Source organism: Hyla sarda, chromosome 3, assembly GCF_029499605.1.
Source record: "Hyla sarda isolate aHylSar1 chromosome 3, aHylSar1.hap1, whole genome shotgun sequence".
NCBI classification, from domain to species: domain Eukaryota; kingdom Metazoa; phylum Chordata; class Amphibia; order Anura; family Hylidae; genus Hyla; species Hyla sarda.
This window is the reverse complement of record NC_079191.1, coordinates 320,959,141-320,977,655: the sequence shown is the minus strand read 5'-3', so window position 1 is coordinate 320,977,655 and position 18,515 is coordinate 320,959,141. Positions and strand designations below refer to the sequence as shown.

Genomic DNA, 18,515 nt, shown 5'->3' with positions numbered 1-18,515 from the left:
GCACAGGGAACATCTCACGAGTAGAAGGAAAAATGCATTCAATAAAATTTCAGCAAATTTTGGATGCTAACTTGATGCCATCAGTGAAAAAGCTGAAGTTAAAGAGAGGATGGCTTCTACAAATGGATAATGATCCTAAACACACCTCTAAATCCACGGGGGATTACATCAAGAGTCGTAAACTGAAGGTTTTACCGTGGCCTTCACAATCTCCTGACCTCAACATAATTGAAAATCTATGGATAGACCTTAAAAGAGCAGTGTGTGACAGACAACCCAGAAATCTCAAAGAACTGGAAGACTTTTGTAAGGAAGAATGAGCAAAGATACAAGAATTGAAAGACTCTTGGCTGGCTACAAAAAGCATTTACAAGCTGTGATACTTGCCAAAGGGGGTAGTACAAGATATTAACTCTGCTTAATTCTTTCCTTGGCACATTAACACAAATTTTTACCTGGGGTGCCCAAACTTTTGATCCCCACTGTATTTGTGAAGTGTTGGTGTGGCACCATTGTCTACTCTGATGCATCAGGCTTTGGTGGGTGGAAATCCAGGCCCCCATTTTGAATGGTGACAATTCGGTGGTCACTACGCAAACAAGTGAGCATGCATCGTGCCATTTGTGCAAGTAACTCGGGATGACTCCCTGCCTCCATCTCCATTGCATTCTGCCACCATTAGAATGGTGACAATTCGGCGGTCACTACGCAAGCAAGTGAGCATGCATCGTGCCATTTGTGCAAGTAACTCGGGATGACTCCCTGCCTCCATCTTAAATGCATTCTGCCACGGTGTGTCTGGATCCTCGGTCTCGCCTTCTTCATTACCTTCTAGCTACTCTAAATGCTCCTGCTCCTTCTCTCCTGTCAGATGACTAGAAAAAACGCCCATCTTGTGAAACCTAAACTGTGCTCCACTGTGCCCCTCCTCCTCCTCCAGTTCAGCCCCAACAGGGCTCATGTGGCCATGAGATGTAGGCACCCCGTCTCCAGTGCCCTGACCAGCCATTGTTTCCAACACGTGTTGTAGTAGATGAAGCAGTGGAATGACATTGGTCATCCCGTAATCCTGACAACTGACTAATAATGTGGCTTTCTCAAAGGGCCTGAGCAAACAGCAGGTGTCACGTATGAGCTGCCACTGGTTGACATTGAAGTTACACAGGAGAGTTTGGATCATCAAGAAATTGGTGATGGCATTTCTCTGTTCGTAATCTCGATCCAACATATGGAGGATGGAATTCCAACGTGTGGAAACATCGCAAATCAAACTATGTTGGGGATGCCGTTCTGACGCTGCAGCTCAAGGAGGGTGCGCTTTGCGGTGTACAAGTGGCTGAAGTGCATGCAGTTTCCTTCCCATTGTTAGGATGTCTCGCAGATGGAGGAATACTTCAGGAACCGCTTGACAACCAGATTGAACACGTATGCCATGCAGGGTGCATGTCTCAGGCTTCCTTGTCGCAGCGCAGACAAGATATTCTTCCCGTTGTCAGTCACCATGGTTCCCATTTTCAGTTTTCGTGGAGTAAGCCATGATTTGATTTCTTGATGAATGACTTTTAGCAGTTCCTCACCTGTGTGACTCACCAAGTGGAGGATGAGAAGGTGGAGTCGCACACTGTCACAGGCTGTCACTGTTGCTGTTGTGGCTGTGCAGGAACCACATTTACCCAGTGGGCCATAAAGGACATGTATTGTCCCTGACCGTAGTTACAGCTCCACCCGTCGGCGCTGCGGTGCACTTTGGTACACACCAACAGGCTCAAGGACTGGCTCACTTTCTGTTCCACAAAACTGTACAGGGCTGATACTGCCTTCTTCGCAAAGAAATTACGGCTTGGGACTTCCCACCCTGGCTCAGTTCTCTGAAAGGTGCAGAGTCCATCATTTAAAAAGGGAGGGACTGCAGCACCAGCAACTTGGACAGTAACACATTCAGCTTCTGTCCGTTGGATGTGTGGGCACTGTTGTCTCTTGGACATGGCTTCGCTGATGGATTGCTGGTGGAATTACTGACTCGAAGTAGGGGGAGCATCTGGAGCGACAGAAGATGAGTATGACACACAGCTCACTTCGGCTGAGCTGGTGGAGCTTTGGCTGGCTGAAACAGGAAGTGGTGTGCCACTGGGTGAGGCAGCAGGCTGGACCACCATATCAGAGCCACGGTTCTCCCAGGCCGCTTTATGGTGATGCTGCATATATTGACGCAGGGCCGTGGTGCCAACATTGAGACCCTGGCCATGCTTCACTTTCTGCTGACACATCTTGCATGTGGCCAGGTTAACATCCTCCGGATGCTTGATGAAAAACTGCCACACTGGCGAGTAGCTAACTGCCAACCATGCTACCCCCTTGCTGGCTCAGTTGCTGCCTCACGGGCAACCTGCAACCCTCTTCTCCTGATGATGATGAAGCCCCTTCTGCACCCAGCTCCCAAGTGGGATCAGCTTTATCATCATCGAGTTGTGTCTACATGTCAATGATGTCCTCCTCAGGTTCCTCAACAGTGTCTGCTTAATACTTCTGTGGGGGAGGGAACAGCATAGGACATAGGCAATGGGGGACAGGGACTGCTCTCGGGCCATGCCAAATTGTGTCTGAGAAACCCACCGACTGTTGACTGGGGGAGTCAGATGTTACTTGTGATGAAGTGGATGACCTTGTTAACCAATCAATAACGGCAGATGGGTTGCTGGTCTAGACACGACCCCTAGCTGAAAACGGGAGCTCAGGCCTCTCGCTGCGACTCCTGCTGCCACTAGGCCCTAGTCTGCTGCGACCTCTGCCTGATGAATTTAGGCCTCCACTGTGCACGTCCTGGCGCTTCTCTGCCTGAAGTACTTAGTGCGTATATGAGGGGAGAACAATACGCTCCACTACACTTAAAACAGTAATTGTCTACAAAACCAGCAGGTGTGTACTTTTGCCTAGCCTCACAGTATCTAGGCTCTTAAGACTTTAACAGGAAGAAAATAGAACTCCACTTAGATGTACGTATGTGGCATGCACTTATAAGGGGAGGACAATGCGCTCCACTATGCTTAAAGCAGTATCTGTCTACAACACCAGCAGGTGTGTACTTTTGCCTGGCCTTTCACAGTATATAGGCCCTTAAGACTTTAACAGGAACAAAATAGTACACCACTTAGATGTACGTATGTGCCATGCAGTTATGAGGGGAGGACCATGCGCTCCAGTACGCTTAAAACAGTATTTGTGTACAACATCAGCAGGTGTGTACTCTTGCCTGTCCTTTCACAGTATCTAGGCCCTTGACTTTAACAGGAACAAAATAGTACACCACTTAGGTGTATGTATGTGGTATGCACTTATGAGGGGAGGACAAGGCGCTGCACTACACTTAAAACAGTATTTGTCTACAACACCAGCAAGTGTATACTTTTGCCTGGCATTTTACAGTATCTAGGCCCTTAAGACTTTAACAGTTGTCTTCTGTTCTTAACTGGCCTCGACCTACAGACTTGCGGGCTATACAACGCTTTCTGGGGTTTGCCAATTATTATCGACAGTTTATTCCACACTTCTCCTCTTTGGTTGCTCTGATAGTGGCTCTTACTAAGAAGAACAGTAACCCCAAATCCTGGCTTCCTGAAGCCTTTTCCAGATTGAAATCGGCATTTGCCTCTGCTCCAGTTTTATCGAGACCCGATCAAGGAAAATCCTTCTTCCTCTAAGTAGATGCCTCTTTGGTAGGAGCTGGAGCCATTCTGACCCAGAAGACCACCAGGGGTAAAAATGTAACTTGTGGTTTTTTCTCCGAAACTTTTTCGCCTGCCGAGAGGAATTATTCCATTGGAGATTGTGAACTGTTGGCCATAAAGCTCACCTTGGAAGAATAACCTACTCGAAGGCTCTCCTTATCCAGTCAGTATCTACACAGACCATAAGAATCTTTTGTATCTTCAGTCCGCTCAGTGTCTGAATCCCCGGCAGGCCAGATGGTCTCTTTCCTTCTTCCGATTCAATTTCCTTATCCATTTTCGGCTCACGGATAAGAACATCAAGGTTGATGCCCTCTCTAGGTCCTCCGATGTGGTTGGGCTGGATTCCACTCCACAGCATACTGTGCCACCTGAGTGTTTGATTTCTGCTGCTTCAGTGGACCTCCAGCAGGTTCCACCTGGAAGATTCTTCATGCCACCTCAACTGAGACATAGAGTTTTGAACTGGGGACATTATTCTTTACTGGCTGGGCATTCTGGAGTACGGAAGTCCTTCCAGGTAATCTCTCGGCATTATTTGTGGCCACACCTAGAACGCGATGTCACAGATTTTGTCAGTTCCTGTGTTACCTGTGCTCGCATCAAGACTCCACGGCAGAGACCTGAAGGACTCTTACTGTCACGATTCGGCTTACAGGTTGTGGATCCACTGTGTCAGCGAGGGATTGGCGTGGACCGTGCCGGTGGACCGGTTCTAAGTGGCTACTGGTGTTCACCAGAGCCCGCCGCAAAGCGGGATGGTCTTGCTGCGGCGGTAGCAACCAGGTCGTATCCACTAGCAACGGCTCAAACTCGCTGACTGCTGAGAAGGCGTGGTACCGAAGGACTAGGCAGAGGCAAGGTCAGACGTAGCAGAAGGTCGGGGCAGGCGGCAAGGTTCGTAGTCAATATGGATAGCAGGAGATCAGGTAACACAGGCTTGGACAACACTAAACGCTTTCACTGGCACAAGGCAACAAGATCCGGCAAGGAAGTGCAGGGGAAGTAAGGTGATATAGCCAAGGAGCAGGTGGAAGCTAATTAGGCTAATTGGGCCAGACACCAATTATTGGTGCACTGGCCCTTTAAGTCTCAGAGAGCTGGCACGCGCGCGCCCTAGAGAGCGGAGCCGCGCGCGCCAGCACATGACAGCCGGGGACCGGGACGGGTAAGTGACTTGGGATGCGATTCGCGAGCGGGCACAGAGCCCCAATTCTTGATCTCCCCGGTGGTCCAGTCAAGGGTGGGAGAATGAAGCTGGAGCCATTGCAGACCGAGGAGGACTTCGGAGGTGCAGTTGGGAAGGATGAAAAATTCTATTTTTTCGTGATGGGGTCCAATGCACATTAAGAGGGGTTTTGTGCGGTAACGCACGGTGCAATCCAATCTAACTCCGTTGACTGCGGAAATGTAGAGCGGCTTGACGAGACGGGTCACCGGGATGCAGAACTTATTCACCAAAGAATCCAGAATAAAATTCCCAGAGGCACCAGAGTCCAAGCAGGCCACGGCTGAGAGGGAGGAGTTGGCAGAAGGAGAAATCCGCACGGGCACCGTGAGACGTGGAGAAGCAGACTTCAAACCAAGAGACGCCACAACTACGTGAGCTGGGTGCGTGCGTTTCTGTTACGCCGAGCGCTCCGGGTTCCTGTTCCTCCACGGAGCGCTCACGGTGTCTCTCTCCCTGCAGCGCCCCGGTCAGACCCGCTGACCGGGAGCGCTGCACTGACATTGCCGGCGGGGATGCGATTCGCATAGCGGGACGCGCCCGCTCGCGAATCGCATCCCAAGTCACTTACCCGTCCCGGTCCCCGGCTGTCATGTGCTGGCGCGCGGCTCCGCTCTCTAGGGCGCGCTCGCGCCAGCTCTCTGAGACTTAAAGGGCCAGTGCACCAATGATTGGTGCCTGGCCCAATTAGCTTAATTAGCTTCCACCTGCTCCCTGGCTATATCACATCACTTCCCCTGCACTCTCTTGCCGGATCTTGTTGCCTTGTGCCAGTGAAAGCGTTTAGTGTTGTCCAAAGCCTGTGTTACCAGATCTCCTGCTTTCCATATTGACTACGAACCTTGTCGCCTGCCCCGACCTTCTGCTACGTCTGACCTTGCCTCTGCCTAGTCCTTCTGTCCCACGCCTTGTCAGCAGTCAGCGAGGTTGAGCCGTTGCTAGTGGATACGACCTGGTTGCTACTGCCGCAGCAAGACCATCCCACTTTGCGGCGGGCTTTGGTGAACACCAGTAGCCTCTTAGAACCGGTTCACCAGCACGGTCCACGCCAATCCCTCGCTGACATAGTGGATCCACAACCTGTAAGCCGAATCGTGACAGTAGATCCGGCCATGGATCCCGCTGAGGTGCCGCTGCCAAGTCTCACTGACCTTACCACGGTGGTCGCTCAGCAATCGCAGCAAATTGCCCAACAAGGACAGCAGCTGTCGCAGTTGACCGCCACGTTACAGCAACTTCTGCCACTGCTACAGCAGCAACTATCTCCTCCGCCAGCTCCTGCACCACCTCCGCAGCGAGTGGCCGCTCCTAGCCTCCGCTTGTCCCTACCGAACAAATTTGATGGGGACTCTAGACTCTGCCGTAGATTTTTGTCTCAATGTTCCCTGCATATGGAGATGTTGTCGGACCTATTTCCTACAGAACGGTCTAAGGTGGCGTTCGTAGTGAGCCTTCTTTCTGGAAAGGCCTTGTCTTGGGCCACACCGCTCTGGGACCGCAATGATCCTGCCACAGCCACAGTCCAGTCCTTCTTCACTGAAGTCCGTAGTGTCTTCGAGGAACCAGCCCGAGCTTCTTCTGCCGAGACTGCCCTGCTGAACCTGGTCCAGGGTAATTCTTCTGTAGGCGAGTACGCCATCCGATTTCGTACTCTCGCTTCCGAATTATCTTGGAATAACGAGGCTCTCTGCGCGACCTTTAAAAAAGGCCTATCCAGTAACATCAAGGATGTGCTGGCCGCACGAGAGATTCTTGCCAACCTGCAAGAACTTATCCATTTGGCCACCCGCATTGACATGCGTTTTTCTGAGAGACACCAGGAGCTCCGCCAGGAAAAAGACCTAGATCTCTGGGCACCTCTCCCACAGTATCCTTTGCAATCTACGCCTGGGCCTCCCGCCGAGGAGGCCATGCAAGTGGATCGGTCTCGTCTGACCCAGGAAGAGAGGAATCCCCGTAGGGAAGAAAATCTTTGTCTGTACTGTGCCAGTATCAAACATTTCTTGGTGGATTGCCCTATTCGTCCTCCACGTCTAGGAAACGCACGCACCCAGCTCACGTGGGTGTGGCATCTCTTGGTTCGAAGTCTGCTTCTCCACGTCTCATGGTGCCTGTGCGGATTTCTCCTTCTGCCAACTCCTCCCTCTCAGCCGTGGCCTGCTTGGACTCTGGTGCCTCTGGGAATTTTATTCTGGATTCTTTGGTGAATAAATTCTGCATCCCGGTGACCCGTCTCGTCAAGCCGCTGTACATTTCCGCGGTCAACGGAGTTAGATTGGATTGCACCGTGCGTTACCGCACAAAACCCCTCTTAATGTGCATTGGACCCCATCACGAAATGATTGAATTTTTCGTCCCTCCCAACTGCACCTCTGAGGTCCTCCTCGGTCTGCCATGGCTCCAGCTTCATTCTCCCACCCTTGACTGGACCACCGGGGAGATCAAGAACTGGGACTCTGCTTGCCACAAGAAATGCCTCTCCCCCCCTCCCAGTCCCGTCAGGCAAGCCTCAGTGCCTCCTCCTACACCTGGTCCCCCCAAGGCTTATCAGGACTGTGCCTTGCCTCCTCATGGCCCCCGTCCTGGTGACACCCTGCCCCGTGCAAAGCTTCACCCTCTGCCCTCCCTCCCCATTCCCACTCCTGCTGTACGGCCTGCCTTTGAGGAAACCCTACAATCACTCCCGGTGTCCCCATCCCATGGGAAGCAATTGCCGGACAAAGAAAGGGGGAGACCTAAGGGGGGGGGTACTGTTACGCCGAGCGCTCCGGGTCCCTGCTCCTCACGGCGTCTCTCTCCCTGCAGCGCCCCGGTCAGACCCGCTGACCGGGAGCGCTGCACTGACATTGCCGGCGGGGATGCGATTCGCATAGCGGGACGCGCCCGCTCGCGAATCGCATCCCAGGTCACTTACCCGTCCCTGTCCCCGGCTGTCATGTGCTGGCGCGCGCGGCTCCGCTCTCTAGGGCGCGCACGCGCCAGCTCTCTGAGACTTAAAGGGCCAGTGCACCAATGATTGGTGCCTGGCCCAATAAGCTTAATTAGCTTCCACCTGCTCCCTGGCTATATCACATCACTTCCCCTGCACTCCCTTGCCGGATCTTGTTGCCTTGTGCCAGTGAAAGCGTTTAGTGTTGTCCAAAGCCTGTGTTACCAGATCTCCTGCTTTCCATATTGACTACGAACCTTGCCGCCTGCCCCGACCTTCTGCTACGTCTGACCTTGCCTCTGCCTAGTCCTTCTGTCCCACGCCTTGTCAGCAGTCAGCGAGGTTGAGCCGTTGCTAGTGGAGACGACCTGGTTGCTACTGCCGCAGCAAGACCATCCCGCTTTGCGGCGGGCTCTGGTGAACACCAGTAGCCTCTTAGAACCGGTCCACCAGCACGGTCCACGCCAATCCCTCGCTGACACAGTGGATCCACAACCTGTAAGCCGAATCGTGACAGTTTCCTAGACGTGGAGGACGAATAGGGCAATCCCCCAAGAAATGTTCGGTACTGGCACAGTACAGACAAAGATTTTCTTCCCTACGGCGATTCCTCTCTTCCTGGGTCAGACGAGACCGATCCACTTGCATGGCCTCCTCGGCGGGAGGCACAGGCGTAGATTGCAAAGGATACTGTGGGAGAGGTGCCCAGAGATCTAGGTCTTTTTCCTGGCGGAGCTCCTGGTGTCTCTCAGAAAAACGCATGTCAATGCGGGTGGCCAAATGGATAAGTTCTTGCAGGTTGGCAGGAATCTCTCGTGCGGCCAGCACATCCTTGATGTTACTGGATAGGCCTTTTTTAAAGGTCGCGCAGAGAGCCTCGTTATTCCAAGATAATTCGGAAGCGAGAGTAGGAAATTGGATGGCGTACTCGCCTACTAAAGAATTACCCTGGACCAGGTTCAGCAGGGCAGTCTCGGCAGAAGAAGCTCGGGCTGGTTCCTCGAAGACACTACGGACTTCAGCGAAGAAGGACTGGACTGTGGCTGTGGCAGGATCATTGCGGTCCCAGAGCGGTGTGGCCCAAGACAAGGCCTTTCCAGAAAGAAGGCTCACTACGAACGCCACCTTAGACCGTTCTGTAGGAAATAGGTCCGACAACATCTCCATATGCAGGGAACATTAAGACAAAAATCCACGGCAGAGTCTAGAGTCCCCATCAAATTTGTCCGGCAGGGACAAGCGGAGGCTAGGAGCGGCCACTCGCTGCGGAGGAGGTGCAGGAGCTGGCGGAGGAGATGGTTGCTGCTGTAGCAGTGGCAGAAGTTGCTGTAACGTGGCGGTCAACTGCGACAGCTGCTGTCCTTGTTGGGCAATTTGCTGCGATTGCTGAGCGACCACCGTGGTAAGGTCAGCGAGACTTGGCAGCGGCACCTCAGCGGGATCCATGGCCGGATCTACTGTCACGATTCGGCTTCCAGGTTGTGGATCCACTGTGTCAGCGAGGGATTGGCGTGGACCATGCCGGTGGACCGGTTCTAAGTGGCTACTGGTGTTCACCAGAGCCCGCCGCAAAGCGGGATGGTCTTGCTGCTGCGGTAGCAACCAGGTCGTATCCACTAGCAACGGCTCAACCTCGCTGACTGCTGAGAAGGCGTGGGACCGAAGGACTAGGCAGAGGCAAGGTCAGACGTAGCAGAAGGTCGGGGCAGGCGGCAAGGTTCGTAGTCAATATGGATAACAGGAGATCAGGTAACACAGGCTTGGACAACATTAAACGCTTTCACTGGCACAAGGCAACAAGATCCGGCAAGGAATTGCAGGGGAAGTGAGGTGATATAGCCAGGGAGCAGGTGGAAGCTAATTAGGCTAATTTGGCCAGGCACCAATCATTGGTGCACTGGCCCTTTAAGTCTCAGAGAGCTGGCGCGCGCGCGCCCTAGAGAGCGGAGCCGCGCGCGCCAGCACATGACAGCCGGGGACCGGGACGGGTAAGTGACTTGGGATGCGATTCGCGAGCGGGCGCGTCCCGCTATGCGAATCGCATCCCCGCCGGCAATGTCAGTGCAGCGCTCCCGGTCCCGGCGCTGCAGGGAGAGAGACGCCGTGAGCGCTCCGGGGAGGAGCAGGGACCCGGAGCGCTCAGCGTAACACTTACAGCCTTTGCCTATTCCATAAACTCCTTGTTCTCACATTGCTATGAACTTTATCACCGATCTGCCACCTCCATGTAGCAATACGGTCATCTGGGTGGTTGTCGATCGGTTCTCTAAGATGGCTCATTTCATTCCTTTCCTGGTTTTCCATCTGCTCCTCAGCTGCTTTGCTTAACATATCTTTTGCTTACATGGCCTTCCTACTCACATCGTTTCGGATCGTGGGATGCTATTTGTTTCCAAGTTCTGGTGGGCCCTCTGTTCACATCTAAAAATTAAGCAGGATTTTCTTCGGCTTATCATCCCCAGACCAACGGCCAGGTAGAAAGAGTAAATCAAATCCTGGGAGATTATCTTTGTCATTTTGTCTCGGCCCGACAGGATAATTGGGTTGGTCTCTTGCCCTGGGCAAAGTTCTCCTACAACCACAAAGACTCTGAGACCACGAAGACGTCTCCATTCTTTGTTGTCTACGGTCATCTTCCCAATCCTCCTCTACCTCTTCCAGCCTCTTCTGGTGTGCCAGCTGTTGATGAACAAGTTCGTGATTTCATGTCCATCTGGCAGGAGACCCGGTGTTCTTTGCTTTATGCCTCCTCCCATATGAAATCTCAGGCGGATAAGAAGAGAAAGCCTCCTCCGACTTTCTCTCCTGGCGACAAGGTCTGGCTCTCGTCCAAATACATCCGCTTCAGGGTTCCCAGCTACAAATTGGGCTCTCGATTCCTGGGACCATTCGAAATTTTGCAAAAATGTATCCGGTTTCATGCAAGCTCTGTCTGCCTTCCTCCCTACATATTTCAAATTCTTTTCATGTCTCCCTTCTCAAGTCAGTTATTATCAATCGGTTTTCGAAAAAACATATTGTTTCCACTCCCGTGTCTGGTTCTTCTGATGTCTTTGAAGTTAAGGAGATTCTGGCGATGAAGACCGCAAGAGGGAGACGTTATTTTCTAGTGGACTGGAAAGGCTTTGGTCCGGAGGAAAGGTCCTGGGAGCTGGAGGAGAATATCTTGTACCGTGACCTGGTCCTTAATTTTCTGCGACCTAAAAAAAGGGGGAAACCAACTAGTGCTCCGGCCAGAGATACTTCGCATCGCGGGATGTGCTCACATGCGAATGCGGGGCCGTTACTCACCTCCTGCTTCCTCCGCTGCCCCAGGTCGCCAGTGTGTGTGTACCCGCCCTCTAAGGCATGCGCGTTGGCTCTCTCAGATTTAAATGGCCAGTGCACCCTTAATTGGTTACTGCTGCTAGCTGACAATATAAGTGTCAGCCCTTCCTGTTTCCCCTTTCCGGATCTTTGTGCCCCACAGCCTACGTGCCCCACAGAGAAAGCATACCATTCTTGTGTTCTGCCTTACTTTGTACCAGACCTCCTTGTTACGTTTCCTGTCGACGCTCCAGTGCCACCTGTCCTGACCTTCCTGCCTGTCCCCGAGTTTGCCTTATCCTTCCTGTGTTGCGCTTCACCATGGCAGCCTTTGGGGACGAGTCGTATCAGGGGTAGCGACCTGGGTGCCGCCTGCTGTAGCAAGTCCATCACGCTTTGCGGCGGGCTCTGGATAAAAACCTGCGGCACCTTAGATTCCACTCCCTGGTAAAGCCCACGCCATCATCCACACAGGCTTTGCAGATCCACTTCACCACAGTCGTTACACCTATAGTCTGAGCACTAACAGGCTGACCCCTCAACTTCTGCAGCAATTCTGGCAGCACTCATGCATCTATTTATCAAAGACAACCTCTGGATATGACTATGAGCATGTGCACTACTTTGAGAAACCATGATGAGGCCTGTTCTGAATGAAACCTGCCTTATAAAACCACTGAATAGTCTTGCCCACCATGCTGCAGCTCAGTTTCATGGTCTTTGTAATCTTTTTATAGCCTAGATCATCCTTATGTAGAGCAACAATTCTTTGTCATTAGGTGCCATGTTGAACTTTCAGAGACCAGTATTAGAGTGTGAGAACGATAACACCAAATTTAAGTCACCTGTTCCCCATTCACATCTGAGCCCTTGTAACACATACAAGTCAAATGACACTGGGAAGAAAAAACAGCTAATTTGGCCCAATTTGGACATTTCCCCCTAGTGGCGTTTGATGGGACAGCAAAATTAAACACTGTTAGACAGGCTGTGCACGAACTACTTTACATGCAGTATCATTTCTTCAGTGTTGTCACATGAAAATATATAATAATATATTTACAAAAATGTCAGGGGTGTACTCATTTATGTGAGATATTGCATATAGATAAGGTGTGATCAGGCCAATCACAATAGGCAATGCTCAAAGCTCAATCCCCCACAATGGACTCTACATAGGTCACAGAACATACCTAGAAAACTCTCCTCTCTAGAAGTGCGTAGCTGAGGCAATAAAGCTGTCTGCATAATATTGTATTAAAAATGAAATGGAAAAAAAAATACAATCAGAACCTAGAAACAGACAAGAAAAAAGAACATGTTTTAGCATCAGGCTCTGATCAGTGAAAATACTAGGTGATATTTTCACTATAAAGCTACCTTAACTTCTGGAACCATTTGTGTATGTTCCAGTGCATCTAAAATAAGAAAAAATAAATGGACTGCAAACAATGTTGATTGAAAACATTATGTGTGCTGCTGTTCTGTATATAAGACTAAAGTGAAAACTATCCCTGTACATAGTCTGATCTCACCATTGTGTTACTCCTTTCCATCTTTATTGCTCTTGCAACCATGTTCTGTACCAAGCTGAAGTAGGGCCCATAGAAGGTGTCATACAGGTCCATGACCCATCAGACATACTTACAGAGGTATAGGGAATCATTACTTCTAGGGGAGAATATCTCCAAGTAAAGTAAGTTAGAGTCCTGTAATTTTTGGGAGTTTGATGTGACATTGTGTCCAATTTGCTTTTTTTCCTCCCTTTTTAGTTTAGTTCCAATACACGCAAGGGGAATAAACATGTGTATAGCAAAACGTGTTACTGCAATCCTTTTCTGTGGGAAATACTTAATTATCTTGAAAAAAATTCAGTGGTGCCAACATTTAGTATATACTGTAGATATATATATACTGTATATACTGTAGAGAGAGAGAGAGAGAGAGAGAGAGAGAGAGATGTTACAATGGGAGTCATTGGGCAGCATATATGCCAACTTTTATTGTAGTTATTCATAGGGAAGTTAGTATTGCTAAGCTACTGTATACATTGGCATATGTTCAAGGCTTATGTCAGGAATACAAAATGAAAAATCTAAATGTGAACAACAGAGAATTACTGGTTTTGCTAACAAATAGACAGTAGGAGCTGCATATAGAAGGTAATAGGCAAGTTTTACTGTGTCATGTATCATGCACAGATTTTATTATATTTTCCACCAATTCAAGCTTACATAATGCATTGCATGCTGGTAACAGAAAGTCAGCAGAATTCTGAATTTTGGTTTATATTTGCACAGAGGAAAACATTATGTAAGGTAAAATCAGTTCAAGGTAAATAGAGGTAAAGTGTTTACACAGTTCCTTAACATTTCATGTAGATTTACAATGTGAAATGTTTGAAAGCAGAGGTTTCCTGTAAAATATAACTACATGTTGACTGGCTCGCTTTATAGCACATATGCCTTCAGTTATGAAGCTATGCCACTGCATTCACATATATTATAGTCTTACTAAGAGCAAATTTTTCTAAAGACAGCTCGTACAGACTTTCTTTTCCTAAGACATAGTTCATGTATGTTAGGTAGTCCACTTAATTGTCACTAACATCACTTCCTCTTTAGGCCATTACGTAACTTACAGAAATTATTACATATGGGAAGAAGTTTCAAAGAACTTAAAAGAGTCTCCAAAAATCTGCCTAAACTATAGTAATCAGTAAAAAGAAGACAATTCCGAATGTCATTTTTATCTTTCTATGCTCTTGCATTTCCCCTCTGTAAGCACGAAAACATAGGAGTCTTTGTAGTTCTCTCCATTATATTCCTTGGCTTAGTAGCTTTCTCTATGCATCAGTACACACTGTTTGCAGACTTAAGGTCCCAATACAAAGCCGATTATGGGGTGAATAAGTGTTCGTAGAAATACACAAGTTCCCAATGACTGGCCATGCAAAAGGACCAGCAAGAAGCCAAAAAATAAGAAAATGCTTGTTTGCCAGCTGATTGTATCAGTCGTGTCCATCATTTTTTTTATGATACCCATCATTACCAACCCTATTTTCTATCACTGCAGTAATGTAGAGTTTTACATAATCAAAGCTCGGTCCGGTCCCTTCTCCCAAATGTAAGGTCTTTTATTATTTTAAGCAATAAATACTTAGAATCGCTGTTGGCACTAGACAACGCATTTCGGGTCCATACTAGATCCAGTGTGGACACAAAACACATTGTCTAGTGCCAACACCAATTTTTTGTATTAATTCTGTAATGTCTGTTTATTTGTTTTTGTATTTTTCTGTTTAGGTGTGTATTCACACGCTAGTTTGTTCAGAGTAGTTTGCTATTCCACTTGGATAGGGAATAGTTAATGCTCTGAGCGAATGAGAACTTGGGTGGAGTTATTTAGCCAGAGTTTTCCTGCATTCTGGTGCTGGATATTGAGTGCAATACTACTATGTCTGTTTGTGCTATATTCTGACTATGTCTGCTTGAGCATTTAACTTGTATTCATCTTTCATTTTATCTGGGTTTTTAGCCATGGTTATATAGCATGCTCCTTGTATTTTAGTCTGTGTTACATTAGTTGGTTTTAGGATTATGTTTGTTTGTTCTGCTCTGTCTGTGTTCACACTGTGTCTGAGTCTAGCTTGTACCCTGTGCTCTGTATGTTATATTCTTGTTCGGTATTCTGGAGTCTATTCAGACTCATCCGGTTCTAGTCTAGTGTTTCAAGTATTATATTTCCGTTTCCTACTGGTTCAGCTTTTTGTCCACACAGTGATTGTGTTCGCTGGCCAGTAGCATATTTGGTTTTATTATTAATGGCTACTTCTATAGTGGAGTAGGGAGTCCAGTTTGTATGTTCTGTGTCCCAGTGTGAACAGTGTCCTATATTAATATCCTGTTTGGTTGATCTGATCTTTGTCCTTTGTACTTGTACCTGCTTATGATAGTTCTTAGTAACTGTTTAGTGTTTTGGCTCTCAGTTCTTCTGTTTATTCCCTTCATCTCCTAGATTCTGCTGTATACTCCTATCATGCCTTGTCTTGTTCATTTTATCATGTCAGCTGTTTATCTGATATCCGGTTTATGAACTGTTTGTTAATTGACTATATTCTGCCTGTTGGTGTTTGTGTTCTGTCTGGTATATCTGGTTGTCTAGTTGTTTTCCGTTTCTGGCCTGTGACCGACTATGTATATTATGTATTTTTACACCACTGCACTTTAGCGCAGGAAGGGACCGGCGCCCATTTGTCGATTCATTGTTTAGGATGGATGGGCAAGTAGGCAGGGAGAGTCTTTTTAGGGTCAGTTAGGGCTCACTCTCCCTGTCCCCCAGTCAGTCATGACAAATTCTTTCAAAAATAGAAAACCTTTCCTTTAAGGAAAGCGCCTGATCGAGATCTCATTTTTTGGAAACTCTACTTGTCCACCTTGCTGGGGACTCGAGTGGATCCAAGGCAGCTGACTGTCCAATGTTATTATATGTACTGATAGATGCAGCATTGGGTATCTATACCCAATGATTTTACACTAGGAGCATGCCTTATTCTTGAAATTTTCTGTGTATTTTTCAGCAATGGAAAAAGAACATTTATATCTATACTTGAGCATTGACTGCTGAGTGATGCTTGAAATTTCCACTAGTCCTTTACTTGACAAGCTACCCCATATCATAAATGAGTAATGAATTGTCAATGTTTTCTTCACACATCATCTTTATATGTTTTCGCCCCAATTTTCTAGCACCATCTTCTTGGCCAGTGCAGATTGGTGATTTATCATTGTACATTACTTTTAATCATTCTCCATGGTTACTTTTCTTTAACCCAAAGTCTATATATAATCTAAATAAGCGAATATCTAAATAAGCCAACAAGAAAAACAAAACTGGTCCATCAAGGAACTAGAAAACTGTGATCTTGCCCTATCACTAGGTCTGACTCACTATCTATGAAGATAGTCACAATATGGCACACAGTAATTGATGTGATTGTCATGAGTTAAAACAAATAAATGATGACTATTGATCATTTGTCTAACACAAATCTATGGTCCTATTTGGCAATATGTCAGATAGGCCTGTAAACAACTACATTGCACAATTGCTTAGCAGTTATCTTTCTTATGAGTGACCAGTACCATAACAGAAAATTCTATACAGTAATAAGTATAAAGCAAAATATCTATATTTTAGGTAGCAGTTAAATATTTTATTTTAGTTTGTATTAAATATCAACATGATTTTCCGGTATAAACGTTATCCCCCATGAATTACAAATAAAAGATAATAATGAAAATATGAAAGAGGTTATGGAGCTTTATACTAGAGCTATACAAGTCAACCTGAAAGCTGGGCAAGATTACATTATTATCCACTGGCTCTCTACCTGTACTGCTTCAAGAGAGGTTTCCTGGTCATAGTATATCATTGACATATGAGCCAGTTATAATATCAAGGTACACAGATTGAGAAAAATACATCAGAAGGTTTTATCCAAAACCCATGTGTTTCCGATCATGCAATAGCTTCATAGTCTCATTTATACTCCAGTCAGATTTAAATACAGGGTGATTCAAAAAGGATGGTGAAAATGTAAAGTCCTGTGGTAAAAGGGGTATCTTGCATTTAGCACATAATGGCAAGACATGCCACCTTGTTAATGCAACATCTTTCCTGTGTGGCACTGTTTTCTATATCAATGTTGGCACTCACCAGCAGGAAGTCTTGTAATATGCCCTATGTGAGGTTCTCTTCGTCTCCTTATCACTCTGTGGTGCAGTGGGGAGCACAGAATGACAGCAGGAACTAGCAAGGGTATTCCCCCTTGCTAGTTTCTGCTGTCATTCTGTGCTCCCCACTGCACCCTTTTTCTCTGCCCACAAATTCCTTTTCTATGTGCTCCTTCCTGCCACGTGTCACATAAAAGCTATGGAATAGGTAAGTGCATCTCACCCCATGTGGAGTCTTTTTTAATAGGTCTCCAGATATCTCCTTTATTTAGCAATAGTGGTAAATGGCCAATGACTGAAATCAAATCAAAACAGGCTTAATTGCCCCCAGCAACCAATCACAGCACAGTTTCATTTTTAATACAGTTTCATTAAATTTGAAGTGTGCTTTTATAGTGTGACATAGGATGGTGACATCAAAGGAAGAAGAAGCTTTGTGTGTGTTTGAATTTGCAAAAACAGAGTCTGCTGTGACAGTACAGCAAAACTTTTAGTTTGGTAAAAGTTGGTAAATATGTTCCACATAGAAAATGCATTTCCAAAGTAATTCGATAACCACTGGTGTTTATGTCATGCGAAAAGTCTTAGCCGCCCAAAGACTTCTGAAGATACAGTAAACAGACTTTTAGTCCTGTGCGAGCGTAATAGCCCATAGTAAATGTATCCGTGTGTCACCCGCTCATGAGCAGCTGTCTGCATGGTTGACCTGGAGCATAGGTCCTAATCATCCAGCAGCAGAAGAACAATGGACCAGTGGAACACACTCACATAAAACTTCTTTTTTATTTAAGAACTCTAAATCATATGTGCATCCACGGTGACAAACAGAGAAACAGGTTTTACGTGTTTTGGCCAAACCTCAGGCTTTAAAGCCTTTAGCCTTAATCATAAAACATGGGCAAGTGTACTGTTAACTTCTTTAACCATTTAAGGACACAGCTCTTTTTGGCCTTAAGGACGCAGCCAATTTTATTTTTGCATTTTGGTTTTTTCCTCCTCACCTTCTAAAAATCATAACAATTTTGTATTTCCATCCACAGACAAGTATGAGGGCTTCTTTTTTGTGCGACCAGTTGTCCTTTGGAATGACATCACTCATTTTACCATAAAATGTATGGCCAAATAAAAAAAAATACTATTTGTGTGGGGAAATTGAAAAGAAAACCGCAGTTTTGCAAATTTTGGAAGGTTTCTGTCAGGGACCGACCGGGGGACAGGGAGAGTCCTAAACTGACCCTAAAACCGCTCTCCCTGCCTACTTGCCCATCCACCCTAACCAGTGCATCGACAACTGGACGCCAGTCCTTCCCTGAACTAAAGGGGCAGGGGCCTAATAAAAACACATACTAATAATTAGTCGGTCACAAACCAAAAACATAACAGGATCAGAGAGTTAGTACAGAGGACACTGTATCAGTGGACATGAACAGAGGATACTATAGATAAGCGGTCGGAACAGAACTCCAAAGATCTGAATAAAGAACAAATAAACATGGTGGGCCATTTATATGAATACACCTTAATAAAATGGGAATGGTTGCAGATATTAACTTCCTGTTTGTGGCACATTAGTATATGTGCGGGGGAAACTT

The 18,515-nt window shown here is 47.2% G+C and overlaps 1 protein-coding gene across 2 annotated transcripts in view; it reads right to left on the bottom strand.

Moving 5' to 3' along the window:
• Positions 1-18,515, bottom strand: part of FNDC1 (fibronectin type III domain containing 1) — a 182,719-nt gene that overhangs the window by 87,685 nt on the left and 76,519 nt on the right. The gene's annotated exons all lie outside the window — the stretch shown is intronic.